This window comes from Aptenodytes forsteri, unplaced genomic scaffold (genome assembly GCF_000699145.1).
Source record: "Aptenodytes forsteri isolate BGI_AS27 unplaced genomic scaffold, ASM69914v1 Scaffold195, whole genome shotgun sequence".
NCBI classification, from domain to species: Eukaryota; Metazoa; Chordata; class Aves; order Sphenisciformes; family Spheniscidae; genus Aptenodytes; species Aptenodytes forsteri.
This window is the reverse complement of record NW_008795317.1, coordinates 4,774,123-4,792,418: the sequence shown is the minus strand read 5'-3', so window position 1 is coordinate 4,792,418 and position 18,296 is coordinate 4,774,123. Positions and strand designations below refer to the sequence as shown.

Below are 18,296 nucleotides of genomic sequence, written 5' to 3'. Positions count from 1 at the left end.
ATGCGACGCCATGCCCAGTACATGAACTGGGGGAAAGCTGGCCGGGGGGGCCGCTGCTCGGGCTAGGCATCGGTCGGCGGGTGGTGAGCAATTGCATTGTGCATTGTGCATACTTGCTTTGGTATATTATTATTAATTATTATGATTACTACTATTTTATTTTATTTCAATTACTAAACTGCTCTTATCTCAACCCACAAGTTTTCTCACTTTTACTCTTCCGATTCTCTCCTCCATCCCACCATGGGGGGAGTAAGTGAGCAGCTGTGTGATGCTCAGTTGCTGGCTGGGGTTAAACCACAACAAGATGCAACTATGTTAGAAGAAAAATATTGTTATGTGTTCATAGTGGAGTACCAGAGCCACAAAGCTTTAATCCCCTGTTGGCTATAAACATTAAACTTCACAGTTTCTGTACCACTTCAGAGCAGGGCTATGACATTTTAAAGTCACCATGAATAAGCGTTCCTTTGTGGCAAATACTTAGTCAAGCTAATGAGCCAGGACAGCTGACCCAAACTGGCCGGAGGGATATTCCATACCATGTGACGCCATGCCCAGTACATGAACTGGGGGAAAGCTGGCCGGGGGGGCCGCTGCTCGGGCTAGGCATCGGTCGGCGGGTGGTGAGCAATTGCATTGTGCATTGTGCATCACTTGCTTTGTATATTATTATTAATTATTATGATTACTACTATTTTATTTTATTTCAATTACTAAACTGCTCTTATCTCGACCCACAAGTTTTCTCACTTTTACTCTTCCGATTCTCTCCTCCATCCCACCATGGGGGGAGTAAGTGAGCAGCTGTGTGATGCTCAGTTGCTGGCTGGGGTTAAACCACAACAAGATGCAACTATGTTAGAAGAAAAATATTGTTATGTGTTCATAGTGGAGTACCAGAGCCACAAAGCTTTAATCCCCTGTTGGCTATAAACATTAAACTTCACAGTTTCTGTACCACTTCAGAGCAGGGCTATGACATTTTAAAGTCACCATGAATAAGCGTTCCTTTGTGGCAAATACTTAGTCAAGCTAATGATTTTTTTTTTTTTAATTGTTATTACTGTCACTGCAGAGCTCCAAATAAATGATAAGGAAGTAGTAAAAATAATGATTGCAATGTCTATCAACAGCGCACTGGTAACTTAGGCCTGTAACTCCTGTGCAAACAGCTTGTAGAGTGAAGCGAAAAAAATATTTCATGTAGCTTTAACTAGACCTACTTTACCTGTACAAAAGCTCAAAAATCTCACTTTAAAAATTACAGTAGTCTGTGAGATACTGTACCTGAATTTTCTATTGCTTTCATAGCTTAGCAATCTTTTGGCATGGCCACCGGCACAAGTTCCTCCTGATTGTTAGGCTTACCTACAAGATCTCCTCTTCTGGATACGAGAGGCTGTCCTGTTTAACATATCATTAAAAGGTTGTGATTTACACCAATCTTTACCAATGTACAAGCGCTAAGTATGTTTAATTCTGTGTGTGCTAGTACAGGGCCTGGGGAACCCAAGATAACAGGAGTAATTTTTCAGTGTAAGTAGGCTGTTAGGGTGACATTCACCTGCCCAGGTCCTAACTCGGCGTATGGAAAGGGCTATGTGTAAAACAGGGACTGCAATCTAGATTTCACCGTACCTTTCATTATTAGTCAGACACCTCTTTCCCTATTTGTATGAATTGTACACAGCAAACTTGTTTTCTTCAAAGAAAAATCAAGGATCTTCCTCAATTAGCCGCCTCCTCTCAAATCAAATCAAAGTTTTAATAAGCTGGCAAGCAATACAAAACTATTAACAACATCCTAAAGAAGAAAAACATATTTCTTGCTATCCCTCAGTGAGCTGGAGCTCATTTTGATAACCTGGTTAGCTTCCAGCTTTGCAAGCTACTGAAATATTTTTCGCTCTGGACTATAATCAGACAAAATGAACAAAAGGGAAAACAATTATCATAGCAGTTTTGTTTCTGGAATTTAAATCCTGCCAGCTCCTTCAATTTTGCAAACTGACACCTTTTCAGACTTCTTCTTCGTGATAAAACCTCTTTGCTGTGTTTACAGTGCCAGCTGAATGGCAAATTCCCACTACAAGAGGAGCAGTGGATAAGGCTTATTTCCCTGCTCCTGCAGCAAACTGCCCACCTAGCCTGTGAGCCTCCTCTGTAGTTTTGCCTTTGAAGTTTCATCTTGATTGCAGTCTAAACACTCACTAAAGATGGAGAATTTCACCTTGAAGCTGGCAGAGATGTTCTCATTTCTCCACTGGTTGTGCAGAAAAAAATATTCTGGGCTTAGCACAAAAGCTCAGTAGCTCTTTTAAAAGGACTTCCTCTCTTTTCGGGGTCATTAGCTTTAAATATATGGAGCAGTAGTCAGGGAGCAAATGAAGGAGACGGAAGAAAAACGTTTGAAATTAATTGAGGCCTAGAGCGTAATGAAAAAAAGAACCCAAAATCACATTAGAGATGGTTTTTTGGACATGGCTTCTGTTCTGTCCTTCTCCAGCCAGGATTCAGTCTTCCGACAGCAGCCCAGCTGCCTTTGACATGAATTATCTGCTCCAGTGGTGTTCTCCCAGATGAGGTGCCCAGTGCCCCCAGGCCAGCTTTCAGAAAAGGGTCAAACTCTGTGAGAAACTGAGCATTTTTGCAAAGGTCTGAGGATCCTCACAAACTGGGTGAAGCCAGAGTCTCTTCTCCTGCAATAGCAATAGACTCTAAAGTTGCTCAGAGCAGGGAAGGATCAAAAGTATTCATCCCGGTTACCTCAGGAAGAAGGAGACTAGTTGCCAGGCCCTCTTAAATTTTTAGATCAGATTGGATGTCTTAGAATATTCATAGGACATTTTTTGCAGACAATAAATATTGAAAGTGCTGTCTTTTGCTGAAGCTTGAAAAACGTGAGGGTGGGTACTTTAAAACACAACATGCAAATGTGAAAGCAAGTAGATCAAACCTAAAATAAGAAAGAGTAGAAGTAGTGTGACTTTCTTTGAATCTGGTCAAAGCTGTAGGTCGCTTTACTGTTATCTGAATGGGATCAGATATTGTTGGCATGGTAATATGCAAAAATCACGTTGTCATACACGCACACAATCTATTTTACCAGCTAGTACTTTGCAATACTACAAATCAGCATTTCCCCTCCAAGATCTTTCCTAAAGAATTTTACAAGGAATTTTACACCAGATGAGGAAATAAAGAGGATTCATGCAAATGTTCATTCCCACGTTAAATGGGAGGGTGCAGCAGAGAGACTGCAGTTTTTATTCAAGCTGAAACCCTGCTTCAGTCCTGTGTGGCCTTTCTTGGGGAATTCACTGTACAATTTTTTATTTTACAGAAATAAATCCACTTTAAAGTGTCCTAAGATGTCCAGAAGTGGAGCAAACAAAAATTCTGACTTGAAAAGCTCAGAAGTGAAAATCTCTAAGTCAGTGCCATTAACTACCACAGTTAGAGCTGCTCTCCTATTCTTTTCTCTCTAATAAACTACTGGAACAGCAGGTAAAAGAGCTATGATGAAGGCATGTGGAAAAGTTACTTATAAATAACAGCGAAATCCAAAGGTAGGTGTAATCCTGTGGACAAGGGCTCCCTCTGTGCAAAGATATTCCCTGTCACAGGACAGGAACAGTGTGCCACAGTGAAAGGTGCCAGCAGTGGGAGGAAGCACATAAAAGAAATTAGCCCTCTCCCCTTTCTACCAGTAAATCCGTCTGGTAACAGCTGTTACCTATCCAGTTTATACAATCTCTTCTCCAAAATCTTTGATGTCCAGAAGACTGGAAAATCTAATCATGTCTTAGGAAAGAGAACAACAAAAATATTGGGAAAGTAACAAAAACACAAACAATTCTCTTATTGCAATACTTGCTGAGAAAGAAAGTTCTCCAGATCTGGTTAGTTAGCAAACTCTTTTATAAACCAGTCATGAATGGATGAAATTTACTATTTATGGCTATGGAAATAAAATTTTAAAAAGGACTTGCTTTATTCAGCAATCTTGAGAACAATGATATATTTTCATTTGCTCTGCTAAGGACAACCAAAAAATGAGAGCATTGAGGCTTCCTCTGAAAGTCTTCAGCTTACACAGCCAGAATATAGTTTAGCCCATTACCCCAAGGGCCTGATTCTACATTACATCAGCTCTAATGGAATTACATTTGTGCAACGAAGACGATAATGAAATAAATAAATAGGTCGCAATATCCCTGGTTCTACTACACGACCAAACTGGCGGGATACACCATGCGCCGGGAGGCCTGTGGTAAGGCACCAAAAGTGGAGCAGCTTGGCGGCTGCCTGCCATGCCACGGCTTCCCAGCTGGACAGGCAGCCTCCCAAGAGAGGCACACCAAACCCAACCCCATGCTGGGAATGACGTAACTCCTCTCTCTGGCGCTGACGAAATGGCTTGAGATGTGCTACCCGTGACATATGCCCCACAGTAGCTGAATGAGGAATGAGAGTCCTCTTCCGTCCCTTTTGCCCCAGACAAAAAGTGGCATCGTTATGCAAACAGGCACCGCTCGGGGCACGTAAGCAGGCTGCACTGCATCGCCGCTCGCTCACGTCGGGTGTATCAGGCTACCCGGCGCTGGGGTCAGGCAGGGTTTGGCCAGCTGCACGGGAAACAAACAGCAGCTCCTTCTGGAAAACAGAGGGAGGGGGCCAGTCTCCATGCACCTGTTGAAACAAGATTATAAGATTTAGGTTAGGAATGCCAATATGCTTCTCCTGCACAGATCCTGCAGGCACACCTGTGGTACCTAGCAGAGATTGCAAAACTTCGCACAGAGGGGACCGCTCTCACTGCTGTAAAACAGGAATAGCACTCGTACCAAATCTGATATGCAAAGTGAGAGAGAGAATCTGAATTTTAAATATGAATTTTAAAGCTCTTCCTGTATCATCATCCCATTCACCTACAGCTCCTGTGCATGCAAATCTCCCCAGACACATCTCTCCAATGTGTAACCTCAGTTACACATCAGATAATACGCCCAGAGAGCTATTTTTTTTTTCTATTTGGAGATTATGCAGTACAAACTCTCATTGGCTTATTTTTCTTTTAAATCACTACAAAATGTCTCTCTGTTTTGGAGGGGGAGGAAAGTAGAAGGGGAGTAGGCTAATGCATTTTAAATTTTAAGGGAAAGAACCCCTCCAAAGTACAAAATCTTTCAAAGACAGACTTAACGTGGTTTGTGAAACTTGTGTGTGACTGCTGTTTATAACTTGTACCACACTCTGCCTCCTTCACCCTCTGACACATAGCAAGAAAACTGGATTCAAAATGAGATTGCACCATGGTGAATTCATTCCTTGAATTGCATCGTACGTTTCAGCAATACACAGCGTGGGAACACGTCGATTAGCTCTCGCTTTGAAGAAATTGGATTTGCAAAGGTCAGCAGTGGCTCGGCCCATTTCTCAGCAGATCTTTGGCTTGCTTTTCATCCCGGGACTAGCAGGGAGGAGGTCAGAGAGGAATGACAAAAAGAGCGAGCTTTTTGAAGCGCGCCCAAAGAATCTGACCGTGCTCGCAGCAGCGTGGAGGTTTCTTTTGCTCAAAGCTAATAAATAGGTAGATTTTATACCAAATTTACAGGAACAACTTTCTGGGTTTACTTTACGTACTAAACAATTCATTATTTTGGTATAAACTAAGAAATGCTTTTGAGTGTAACGTTCAGTCTGGTGAGAGCTGCCTGAAGCTAATCCGTAGAAACAGCTCACTCGCCCTCCCCCATCCATCCCTCTTTTTGTGCGAAGGGGAGCCGCCAGCCTGGAAAAAAGGTGGAAGGAGGCAAAGCTCAGCCCCCAGTGGAAGTGCAAAACCCGGGGAGTTTGTGCTCTGTATTTCTCCTTTGAAACACATTTCCCAGTTGTTTAGCTTGCTCCCGTGCCAACGTACTGAGACAGAGGTAGCTTCATTACCCTTTCAAGCCGGAAAACTCACAAAATATTTTGGCCACCCTCCACACCTTATTAACATAAACTGGAGTTTCCTCCCGCCGCTGGCAGGGCAGGGCGCTGGGAATGTGTGATCTTGGCATTTCGGCGGCTGTCGCCGAAGTCCACCTTATTCCTGCGGTGAAGGATTACTCCTGGATCCTGAACAGGGGGTTGCTGTGGGCACTTACACCGGAAAGCCACAAAAGAGGGAAGGAGGTGGGGAAAAAAGAAACGAGGGCAGGTTAGAAAGGAATCCAAGAAAACCAGCAAGCCTGAGTTCCTTCACCTGTAAATATTAAACACCTCTTGCAGAAATATAGTACATACAGACTGAAATGTGTCTCCTAGAAAACTGGGAATAATGGACTTGTTTGCTCCATTAGTATTTTTTTTGGCAGGTCCCTTTCATATGCCTCGATTTCCCTGGCTTTAAAGCCTCATGAAGGCTTGCGGTGTGGGGAGAGAGTAGAGAGAATAGCTCCGGCTGCTGTTGCAGGTCTCCGAGAGCTGTAAAAATTTGCTTTTCCCTGGCTCTTCCAACACATAACGTTGCAGCATTCTGGCATAAACTATAATTTAGAAAGGATCCAAATCACAGAAGGCCAAATCCTAATGCCCTGTAGGTTCCTGTTAAGTAGCCAGTACTGATCCAGGTGAATTCTCCCTGACATTAACTGAACAAAAGGTGAATGCCAGACTTTGCCCCGACTAATTTATTCAAGTTGGAGAATTCCTTTCAGAGTCGGTCCCAGGGATTCCGAGAGGTCTGGCTGCTGCAGGAGGTGGCAGCAGGAATACTGCAGATCTTGGGAAACCTGCTGGAGGGGAGCATTTACAGCATGTGTAAAAGAGGTGCAGGGCAGAGCTTTTCAGGAAGATGAAGAAGATGAAAAGAGAGTGGCTATCGTCAAAATGACAGATGAGTGATGTTTCTGTGACATAACAGGAAGTAATAAATGCTGGTTTCAGGCTTTTAGTGGGGAAATGGTTTGTTCACCTACTGCTGCATAACTACATCAGGCTTCCCCCAACATCTAATCATCTCCATGAAGGAATGGGTCTATGGAGGGCTCGTAACAACTCTGCCAAGGAGACTGTGCCAGCTCGCCTCCCAGGTGTTACATTACCACGGATCCAGGCATACCCTGGAGTTTCTCATTACCTCACAGACCAGCAACCTTTCGGCTGAGCCTTCACTTTCCAGCCACAGATGTGGAGGCAAGTAGGGGATCTGAATAAGGTTCCCAGCTAAGGGGATCTCTCTTCAGAAATAGCATTTTGTGCTAAATATGAGATTCCCATCTAGAGGTTTGGTTACAGAATCCTTTCGAGGAATATAATTTTTAATTGGATTGGTTCCACAAAATTTGACCTGTAGGAAGTTGTCACTTATGGACACACATCATTTGCAAATTTTGCATCTGTGTATGTGCAGACAAACATTATCTAACATGCAGAGTTTAGGCATAAGGAGGTGTATCTGGATTATCTGTGCACAGCCGTTCATGCTCAGCAATCAAATCCCAGAACTAGCTTCTTTTTTATATTTAGCATCCTATTGTCTCTCTGTTTTCATTTTTAACACACTCTTTTATGTGTGATATTTTTATCAACACTTACTTCAGCTTCCTTCAGTGGAGAAAGGTGTCCTTACTGCACCTTTTACATATGAATAGGCTTCGTAACTGAAAACACAGAGTGCTGGTTTTAGCTTTCTTTTTTCAAAAACAAAACAAAGTAAGTCAGAAGGTTAAACAACTACAGTTGAGGCTACCTTGCTGAGCTGCAATAAAAAAGAAAAGATTGGTCTGAACACACATTTTTTTATTAAAAAAAAATGCACATAAATTACAGCTGCTGACCATGTAGTCATTCTTTTTATGAGGTGTTTCCCTATACCCATATATGATTTCCACATATAAATTCCCTATTGGTCTGAAAACTGCTCACATGAAACTGATGTTTTTCTTAATAAATTGTCCGCAGAATCTGTATTTCATCTCGGACATAAAAAGTTCATTAGGGAAAAAAAGCATCCCGGTGTCCTGGTGGAAAGCAATACCAGACACTATCCAAGCTAAAAAAAGATCTGACTGTGTAGCCTTTTTTTCCTGCTTTTCTACTTAATTATTTTCCATAATTTAATAAAATCCAATATACCATAGCATACTATAATGGTGCCTGCAGTAACAACCATCTAGTCCAGAGCAGAGAAAAAAGCAATTCTGTTTCACTGAGTATTTCAGTGTGTTAAATTTTGTTTCCTTTAAAATTCTCTAGGAGAGGGAATAGGCACCTAGCCCTGAAACAGTCTGTCTCTGAGCACAGAAACCCCGAAGCCCTCTGCTATGAAAGAGCCTGTTTGATGAGATGCTCTCGAACCATGCAGTGTGGAAGCCTGGGAACTGCTCCAGGTCTGCTTACCGAGGTCTTCTCACCAGGGAAAAATCACTGGAACTAGAATCAAATGTTCCATATGGGATGCTCAGTTATGAATCTGAGAAAGCATTAAAAATATGAAATTGTGAAAAAATTCCCCAGGCACACACATGAAAATGAAAACCCACATTCATCATTACCTCTGCTACTCCATGTAGAAAAGAGGCAATACTAAACTAAACCGGATGGCTGCGTATTAAGGGTCATCTGCTGCTCTTACTATGGAAGTGCAGCTGTCTCCTGAAGAAGCCAGTGAGTTCAGCAGAGACCGGGTGAAGAATGTGCTCCTAAGAGATTCCTCCTCCTAGAGGAAAATGCTTGGTTTGACAAACTGTTGGATGTGTGTCAGAATGTGACAGACAGGGGACATTTTTAGGAACACTTCACTGAACTAATGTAGCAGAGTGTGGTCCCCAAAAGCACAGTTGCTTTCATTCCCATAATTTACTTTCATCTGTCTTTTTCAAAACCTTCCCTAATTAAGCTTAATTGCCATGCAGTCACACATTAGTGCAACATTCTGTCCACTTGTGGACCACCCATAAAATGTTTCATAGCATTAATCCTGGAAAGTGGTAGATTGCTTGTTTTGTTTTGTTTTTTAATGTGCATAAGTGCCTATAATGCATAGCGATGGCTTTCTGGAACTGATACTTGACTCTGATTATCATGAAACGATTCTTAGTTTATATCAGAAAATTAGAGAGGTCAGAAGGGTGTTTGTGTTTTCGGAAAAACAAGCAATTGTGATGATTTGGAATCCAATGTCTTTGGTGCAGAACTCAGACATGGGGATTCCCGGCTCCATGTAATATTTAACTCCTTCTTAGGACAGTTATGTGCCAGACCATAACAACTTGGATACCCTCAGCTTTTGTGAGTTAGCTAGGTTCTCTGCATCACTTAAGTCTCGGTGATTTAGACTCATAATAAGCAGTGATCTGATGACCTAATGAAACCCAGGAAAACTATCTTTAAAGCTGGGCAAAGGTCTAGCCTGGAGGACGCCTCTAAGTAATTTGTAGGAGCTGATCCATTACAGAGTATTTAGAAATAGTAAAACAAAACAACAGCAACACAGAATCGCAGGGAAGGCCACTGAAATATTCTTGTAAGCAGCTGATTATTCATCTCTCAAACTACAGTTTATCTGAGTGCAGTAGTTCTCATACCTTTGAAGTTAAGATGACCCCTGAATTTCTAGGATGCTCAAGCAAAAGCAGCAAGTACCAGGTACCTCAGAAGAAAGCTGCTCCCAAGATGCTTCCAGACAGAAATGCTCAGTCAAGCTGGGTGGGCTGAAAATTCACATGACTAGAGGGACAACGACAAAAAGACAAGCAGAAAGTAGTGTTAGATAATAAAATCAGAACTTTTGTAGCAATCAGACAACATGATATTTTATAGCACAAAGATATACCATGAGGGAATTCCAGCCTCACTCACTTTGGTGAGAGTCAGAGTTCACACAATATGACTAAAAATTTCATTTGCCATTTACACTGGCTACTCTTTCCTATGGTTTCTGGGCACTGTGGGACAACGCCAGTATTTTTGCCACTGCTAGAAATACTTTTCTTAGTCCAGAAAAGACAAAGAGAAAGGGAAAAACAAAATTTAGGTCCAAGTTAATATTTCTAAATTATTAATAAAAGTGATTAAGTTACATCTAGTCCTTTCCAAAGCTTTCAAGCTTTGTAGAATGTATACGTTGGAAAGGGAAAAATGAAAGGAGAAATACCAAGAACTCTCTAACCAGCAAGGACTAGTTGCACATGTAACTTATTAGCTAAATTTGTCCAAACTACATAGTACTAGAAAGATGCACATTCTTTGAAAAAAGTAGGGGTCTTACGTTATGCATGTGAGACAAAAGTAAAACGGAGAACAGGAGATGCACACATTATTGCCTGTGAGCCCAAAGGCAAGTTCTGATGATGATTTAACATTTTAATGTCAGGGAAAATAATTCTTTTCAGTCACACCTTTATGAATTTCAAAACTGAGAAAAAAAAAACCCTGCCTCTAGCTTAATTGATTTGAATAAAAATGCAAACATATAAATTTATTTTGCTTAATAAAAGCTATAAAATGTCAAATGACACAAAATTTCTTCAAAAATTTCTTTCTGAAAAGCCACACCCACAAAAACTCATTGTTATCTATGTTAATACTATCTTTGTCCCTTATTTACCACCCAGCCCTAGCATTCTTTCTGGGTGGGAACTGCGCAAGGCAAACACTCATGGGCAAACTGAAGTGACAAGCAAGCAAGAAAAACAGAGTAAAGAAATGAAAAGTGTGTACTTGCTCTGCCAACTATGCTGCAGGATACCGAAGATATCATAGCTGCATTGAGTCAGCCCTAGAATTTTAATAGGTCATTATAGAGGAAATTTGACATATATTATTAAAGAGAACCCCCCAGCTCAGAAATGCTGGAATAAATTAACACATTGCAATTCTACTGACACCGCCAGGGTCATTCCCAGGGAGAAACTGGTGTTGTCTTTTGTTTTGTCGAGTAGGATTCATTCCTTCAATTTCAAATTCTCTTTCAAATGTTAACATGTCTAGATGGCATAAACGTGGCAATCCTGGTGACTACTATACAAGGGAGGCAGGCTTGTTTGCTACAGGGCTTCTGCACTTTGGGTCCTCAACGTCTGGGGCGCAGCCTAATCCAAGGGGTATAGGCAGTAGGGTTAGGATATGTATGTTGTGGAATATGGCAATCTGGAATGGCTTTGTGGCTATTTACTCAGAGAAAGAGTGGTGCCACCTCTCTGTGATCATTTCTACGCATCTTTTTACTCGCATTTAAAAATAAGTCAAACATCCAATCTCTAAAAATACCAACTACTCACAAAAATATACAGCTCCTTAGGGAAATGAGGTTACAACATAATCGTGTTGTACGAGTGTTTGCCTGTCATCTGTTTGCTCTTTCCCCCCAGTTTTTAACTCCATTTTACAGAAGGGCAGAGGTCTCAACGACTGTCAAGTTCTTACAAGTCCTGTGCAAAATGGGGGCAGCCCGGGACCGTGTACGCAGCAGCGCTGCCCTGGCCACGCATACAGTCCTTCCTGCCAGGTGCTGGAGGCACGAAGGACAGGGAGGGCTGGTGGTGGTGGAGAGCTGGAAAGCAGACCATGAGGCTGAAGAGACAGAAATCCATAGGAAATGAGGCCTCTTTAGTCTGGCTGCCTGTGGGTCAACTTGTTAACTGATTTATACCATTTTTTTCCCCTCAGTTCTTGAGTTCTGCTGAAAATTATTTTTCTGCCAATGATGCTTTCCAGGAAAAGACTGCAGCGCTCACTTCAGAACTCCTGACAGTATCATTTATATGCTGAACAAGGGGGCATAGCAAACAAGCTTTTTCTTATGTTTTGCTTTAACCTTGCTGATGCCTTTTCGGTGAACTATGAGCCAAATTCTTCATTTCACTGATTTAACAAGTGTGCAGATACTGACATCTCCAATCCCACTTTTCCAGGTCAAGATCACGTTTCTTTAGAGACCAGCTGAGCCTGCAGACCTCCGAGTCTATTTTCTCATAAATGCCGGTCTCACGGATTTTTAGTGGGAGAGCAAGTGTGGGTTGGGGGCTCAGTACCTACCTATGTATAGTACATATTTGTATTTAATTCTGAGATGCAGCTACCCTGATGGTTATAATCCTGTTCCATAGAAAGCAATATTAAATACAGGGCCTGTTCCTATAGGCTCAGTTCAAATGTGGTTAATCAAATGAGTCCATATTCTGTAGGTTTCAGTACTCCTGAGAGTAACAGAAAACCAGTGACACCAACAAATCGTGATTAAAAATGCAGGAAGCCTCATCAGGGAATGATTGCAGCTTTCCTACTTTGTTTTGATTAATATTTAATTCTGGTACAGACAGAAACAAGAATACAATTGAGGCTGAAAAAAGTATTTGTTCTAATGAAAGTATTTTGCTCATTAACAGTACTATCACTCAGTGAATAACAAAAGAACTGTGATGAACTCCATTGATTAAAAAAACGCCCACAACTATTTAAGAAACCAAATATATATTTAGGGTCCTAGGCAACAAACATCAGGTACCTGAGGCCTCCCAGGAAAGGAACACACATTCATGATTATATACAGTAATACCATTTCAGGGCTTGTCTGGATGAAAAGCGTTGAATAAGTTTATATAGCTGACATCCAGATCACTGCAATCTAAATACGTACAAACCTGCGTAATCTAGTCCAGACAAAGAGAAGCACCTTTCCACCTGGGAGCAAATAACAAATGTTATCACTCACCCAGTGGGTGCGTGGGGTGAGAGGGGTGGTTCGAATACACCAGGTGCTGTCAGGACCACGGCTTCTGCGGAGCTAGCTGCCCACGCTCCCATCCTCCCTGGCAGCGGTAAGTTGCTGGAAGCCCACAGCCCACCTCTGCGCTCTGCTGCTTAGGGCATCTAAGAAAGGGAAAAAGGACGTAAGTGAATCCATTAACTATTGATGCTTCTCGCTACACCTTTACATTTATTCTTTGGCTGTGATGCAAAAAATTAACTTAGGGCAATGATGCCTCAAGCTCAGCAACTGACATCCTGCATCATCTTTCTGAAACTGAAGTTTAGAAACTGAAGTTTTTCTAAAACTAAAGTTTTAGAAAGATCATTTCAAAAACTAAAGTTTGAGTTAGCTGCGATAGCAGAGAGACTGTTTCTGCCATTGTTTGCACTCAAGCGACCAGGCAGAGTTACACTCACCGGAGGCAAACGCTGGCTGATATAGTTTCTGACACAACTGGAAGTTGCTTTGCTTTCTCCATCTTTCATAAAAGACTGAGATCAATAAATCCTTTCTATCTTCTACTAAGGAAAAAACCCACGATGTGCTGCTGTAGCTTGGGAAAACATAAACTTTGAGGACCTACTTCTGCTGCCATTTCAGAATTGCTTTAAGGGTTTGTCTGCTGTCCTCATTGTAATGGTTTGTATCACCATCCAGGAAAAATATACTGCAGCAGTGTACTTATTCATGATGAAAATTCCACATGAGTAACACTCAGGAATATTAGAACCAACCTATACGTATATGCACGTATAGTTAGAATTACAATTTTTTTTTTAAACAAAATCATAAACCCCCCCCAGTAACTGTCTTGAGCCTAATAAGCATAACAAGGCCATCAGTCTAGAAGTGTATAACTTTGCATGTTTAAATGTATCTGTATAAATATTAATCTGAATAATTTTATCTGCCTCAAAAACGTAAAAAATTACCCGAACAGAAGTTCTTTGGCCTTTAGGTAGACTTCAACAGTTAAAAAAAGCCCAGCATTCAAAACAACAACACAACATCAACAATAACAAAAATATTTATTCTTTCTGCTGAAGCCATTACCCAACTTCCCAGCACTAATCCTGAACTCTGCTTCTTGCTAGCACTTACTTGCTGTAAGTACGACAAAGGGCAGACAAGAGCACCAGACAATATAAACTGAAACACTAGCTTGAGCGTAACCGGAGAACCGAGTTCTGCCAGACCCTCGCAAGCCTGAACTCGCGCAGCTTTTACCGGCAGGTCATTAGAGAAAGCTCAGCTGTGGTTACTGCTCAGGCAGGCAGAGCCAAGGGCACCGCTGGATGGGGGCCAGGACGCCCAGCACCGTGCACCCCGGAGCTGCGGTGCCTCCGTCAGCCTAGGAGGGGGAAATAACGTGTAATAATTGTGCTGCGTAGCTTCGTTTAGAGGAAGCCCTGACTTACAGAAACAGCAGGCTCTGTTTTGGGAAGGGACAGACCCTCTGGACCTACAGAGCACTGTGGGAACGGTTCTGTCGCTTTTGTTCACACTAAGCAGGCCCGTTCCCCCAAGCAGACCCAAACACTCGCATGAACTCTGCATAAATAGGGTTATAAAGCTACTAATGTTCTTTAACCATAAAGAGATAATACCAACCATGAAACCCGAGGGGCTTTTTCTTGTCTCCTGCACATATGAAAGATGGCATTAAAAGAGATTAGTTTTAAACCACTTGCAATTTCCTTTATGCAATAAAAGATTTTCTTTGCTTAGAATTTTCCTATTTATGGTGTGTATTTGGACTCAGTATAACATAATACTTCCCTCAGTATCCCTACTTTTAATGATGCTAGCAGTATTTGAGCCATTCATCAAACATGACAATTGAAACAGCTAGGAGTTAATGGGAGCATGAGCGGTTTGACAAACACAGTCTATTTGACAAGGCTGAGGTCAGGACTAAAAGAACTGCTCGTGGTTAAATAAACAGAAAAGCAACAAAGTAAAAGCCAAATCTTTGCAGCCATTTATCAACTTTAAAAGCCTTTTTGTTATAAGAAACATAAAGTGAAGCTGCACACAGAGATGGGAATTAAATGGGGTTGGAAGAATTCAGTTGGCTTCTTTTTTAGGTGAAATTAAAAAGCTCAGTTAAAACTGAAGGATTATGTCCATAAAACTGACACGTAGCTACATAATACCTAAATCTACACTTTAGAGCTATCCGCTTGTGAACTGACTTAAAGAACCTAGTCTTTTCCAAGATAACAGACTGATTCAGGTGGCATTGAAAGGAGAACGATAGGAGAAGAGACGGCTTTCCTGATTCCTGCAAAGCAGGAGAGCACCGTGTAGGCATGTTCAGGACCACAGCTGAGACTCCATCCATTCATTGCTGCTTCAGTAACAAATTTACCTGATACTAATCTGTGCAGGGGACCTTCCAGAGAGTCTTTGCAAAATATCAGAGTTTTGTGTTAGACACAATATTGCCTGTAGAAAATTCCTGGATGTCAAATGACTCCTGGAAGGTAATAATTAGCACACCCACTAACTTTTTTTTTTTTTTTTTTTTTTTTTTTTTTTTTTTTTTTTTTTTTGACTTGGGGAGATTAGTTTGGGCTCATCATCTTTTTCCTCCATCCAAGCCCCTGAAGAGTCTAGGAAAGGTAGAAGCACTGGACCTGTTCTTGTGCTCCCTGAGTAAAGTGGCTTTCAGAGCATGCAGCACACACACACAAAAAAGGACAATTTCTCTACCCTTTTCTTTTAAGTGCACATAGGCATGCAAAATCAAATCCTTACTATCCTGGGTTCAGTCTTGCAACCGATACACCAAAGGCAGTGTCCAGGCATTATAACGTTGATTTCAATGGGAATAAGACTGACTTTCCTGTGATTCAGCTTCCCTGCTGTTTAAATTTGGGGGTGATAATATTCTCCTGACTAGATAAGACAATACAGATTTAGGTACTCAGAAATTCTTGGATATTATAGCTGTGCAGAGTACTTTTTAATCATTTGCCTACCATCACCTTGTGTAATCATTTATATCACTGTCCAGAAACCACCAGTACCATTAGGGAATTTCCATCAGAAGCAAATAAAATAATCTGGCAAAACTCAGTAAGCTTTTGCAATCCTAAAGTTTCAGGAAAGGTCTTTATGGCTTTGAGGCTGGACATGTTGCCAGATGAAAAATCCCTTTTCTTTTGAGACTTCTCCATCCTTCCTATTGCTTTTATGCTTTTATGGCTACTGGCAGTTTAGAGACAATAAAGAAAAAAAAGGCATGGATCGAGGCACAAAGACAGCAGAATGACTAAGAATAGTTATACATTTACAGATTAATTTTGTGCATCTTACTTGTTTCTCTAATAACTTTTCATTTTTTCTTTCATAAGGCAACTTGTACAACTAACTAATATATTTAACAACTCGTATTGCTGCTGGAAAATCACGAAAGACTTCTTTTCCTGGAAGTGATTGATTATAGTCTGGACAAATGAAATAATTTTCCCTGTTCTCTTCTCGTTATGCTTTGAGCAAAAAACCCGTTACAGGAGCGCTGGGCAGCCATTTGGAGCTAGGAAATGTATTCCATTTAGCCTGTCAAACACAGTTTAACTGCTGTCTCAACTCTGCCTCTTTTCCAAACCTCCTTTTCAAGACTACACTAATATAACCTAATTTTGACAGAGCATTCTGGACTCTGGGCAGCTCTGGCTCTTGAGCTCTTTTCCATCTGGAATGGTCTTTTCATCTGCTTAATCCCAAGGCTTTCTGGTTAGTTTCATTTAGTTGTTTTGTAATATACAACCTACAGTTGTCTTATAAAATAATTTATAGCACTCACTTGGACTCCTTTTTGGAACTTTCTATTTGGAAAAAAATAAAAAATAGTCAACCAAACAAAGCTCAATCCTGGTTTTACTTTTCAATAAAAATGTTGTTACCCAAAATACTGGCATGGATGTCTGAAGATTGCACCCTCCTTTCCAACGTCAGCAATACAAATGTCTTTTATAATGGACATAATAGCTACTTTGTGTCATGGTTACGTTGTGTTTGGGGTTTTTTTCTGTGTTCAAAAACATATAAAAATACATTTAAAATGTTCAGTGTGACAAACATTTAACGATATGATTGTATCCAACCTTCAGTAAAGCAGGATCCTGGAACAGAGCACAACAAGAGTAATGCTAATTTTAAGATGAAACTTCATGTGTTCATGCAGAATATATACAAATCACATTACTAACATATTTTTTACTAATGTAGTCACATAATAGCTAGGTCTGGATTCAAAGATTCAGGAGATCCTTTACAGTCTCATATCTCTTGTAAATGCTTTATGGATGGAATTATTTCTTCGTGCTATACAAAGAAAATCCCATTTCACAAAGGCGGGTTTGTTACCTACTTGAATATTGATTGGCTTTTTTTTTTTTTTTTAACTTCTGTGATCAGCAGCGTGCTAAACTGCTTAAGGAAATCAACCCTATTCATGCTTTTACCCTCTTTTCTTAACCAAATTGAGTTGGTGCTGAGAGATTTTTCACTGCAACAATGGTAAAAGTCTTTAGTCTAGTCCTGGGGAGGTGGAGGTTAGGATCAAGATTCTACTTTCACTTTGCAATATTATTGCAATCAACCAACAAGAACAAAACCATTGTTATGTTTTTAACATTTTTATTATTAAAACTGTTCATGCACTGACAGCCTACCAAAGTCCTTCCCAAAATTCATCTTCACACCTTCTCCGTAGTTGGTCCACAAGAAAGACTCCTCAATAAAAAGCAGTATGCATCAGGCACACGGAGTAACAGGCACAGAGGAAAGACCAGCTTAGGAGAGTCTTGCTTTGGCTAACTCCAGGTAGGACTGTCAGGTGCTAATGACCAGGTTTTAATCAGTCCCCAAACCAAGAACTAAGAAAAGATATGTACTACAAAATATGAAGTGCATCTTTCTGGTTCTCAGGAAGTACTATTCCAATTTTTGTTGTATTTTACTTTAATAATAGTCATTCAGTACACACCAAACACATTTGTTTGCTATCCCTATAATTTAGTGCATTAATAGAAAATACTACTATTGTGCCACCTCAGGTTATGCTGTAGATCACTGACTAATAAATCTTCTTCTTAAGCTATGTATCCTTGTTCACCGAGAGAAACAGTAAAGTAAATTTACGGGACTGTTATTGATCTCCGAACAACTACACAAACTGCTACATTAGAATCTTTTACGGTCCATCCTATACAGGGCACAGAGCTGCGTTCAAATCAGTCATCTCTTTTGTCATTGTTGCTATTATTTATTATTAGTCAAGTACCAGCAATGTGCTAGGTCTTCTAATACCACTAACAGCGGCAGCCCTGTTCCACATTTATGAAGCCTTTTGAGTTTCAATTTTACTAAAACTCCTAAGTCACACAGAGCAGGTAATGACAGGCACACCACTAGCTAAACACCTTTAAACTTGGGGTGTGGAAGCCAAGCGAGGATATGAAAGACAATTTAATGGGGAAAAAGAGAAGGGAAACCCTTTGTTTCTTTCTCCCCCCCCCCCCCACTTCTTTTCTGTCTTTTT

At 40.9% G+C, this 18,296-nt stretch overlaps 1 long non-coding RNA gene across 4 annotated transcripts in view; it reads right to left on the bottom strand.

Moving 5' to 3' along the window:
* Positions 1–1,750: 1,750 nt before the first annotated feature.
* The window catches only part of LOC103899191, a 23,761-nt gene continuing 7,215 nt past the window's right edge, over positions 1,751–18,296 (bottom strand). For 2 of the 4 annotated variants that reach the window (XR_657586.1, XR_657589.2), the window contains exons 4-6: positions 12,707–12,864; positions 9,579–9,720; positions 1,751–4,695 (exon numbers count right to left, since the gene is read on the bottom strand). This is a non-coding gene — a long non-coding RNA (uncharacterized LOC103899191). Of the gene's footprint in view, positions 6,151–9,578; positions 9,721–12,706; positions 12,865–18,296 lie in introns of all 4 variants that reach the window. The other 2 variants (XR_657587.1, XR_657588.1) reach the window with 2 other exon arrangements.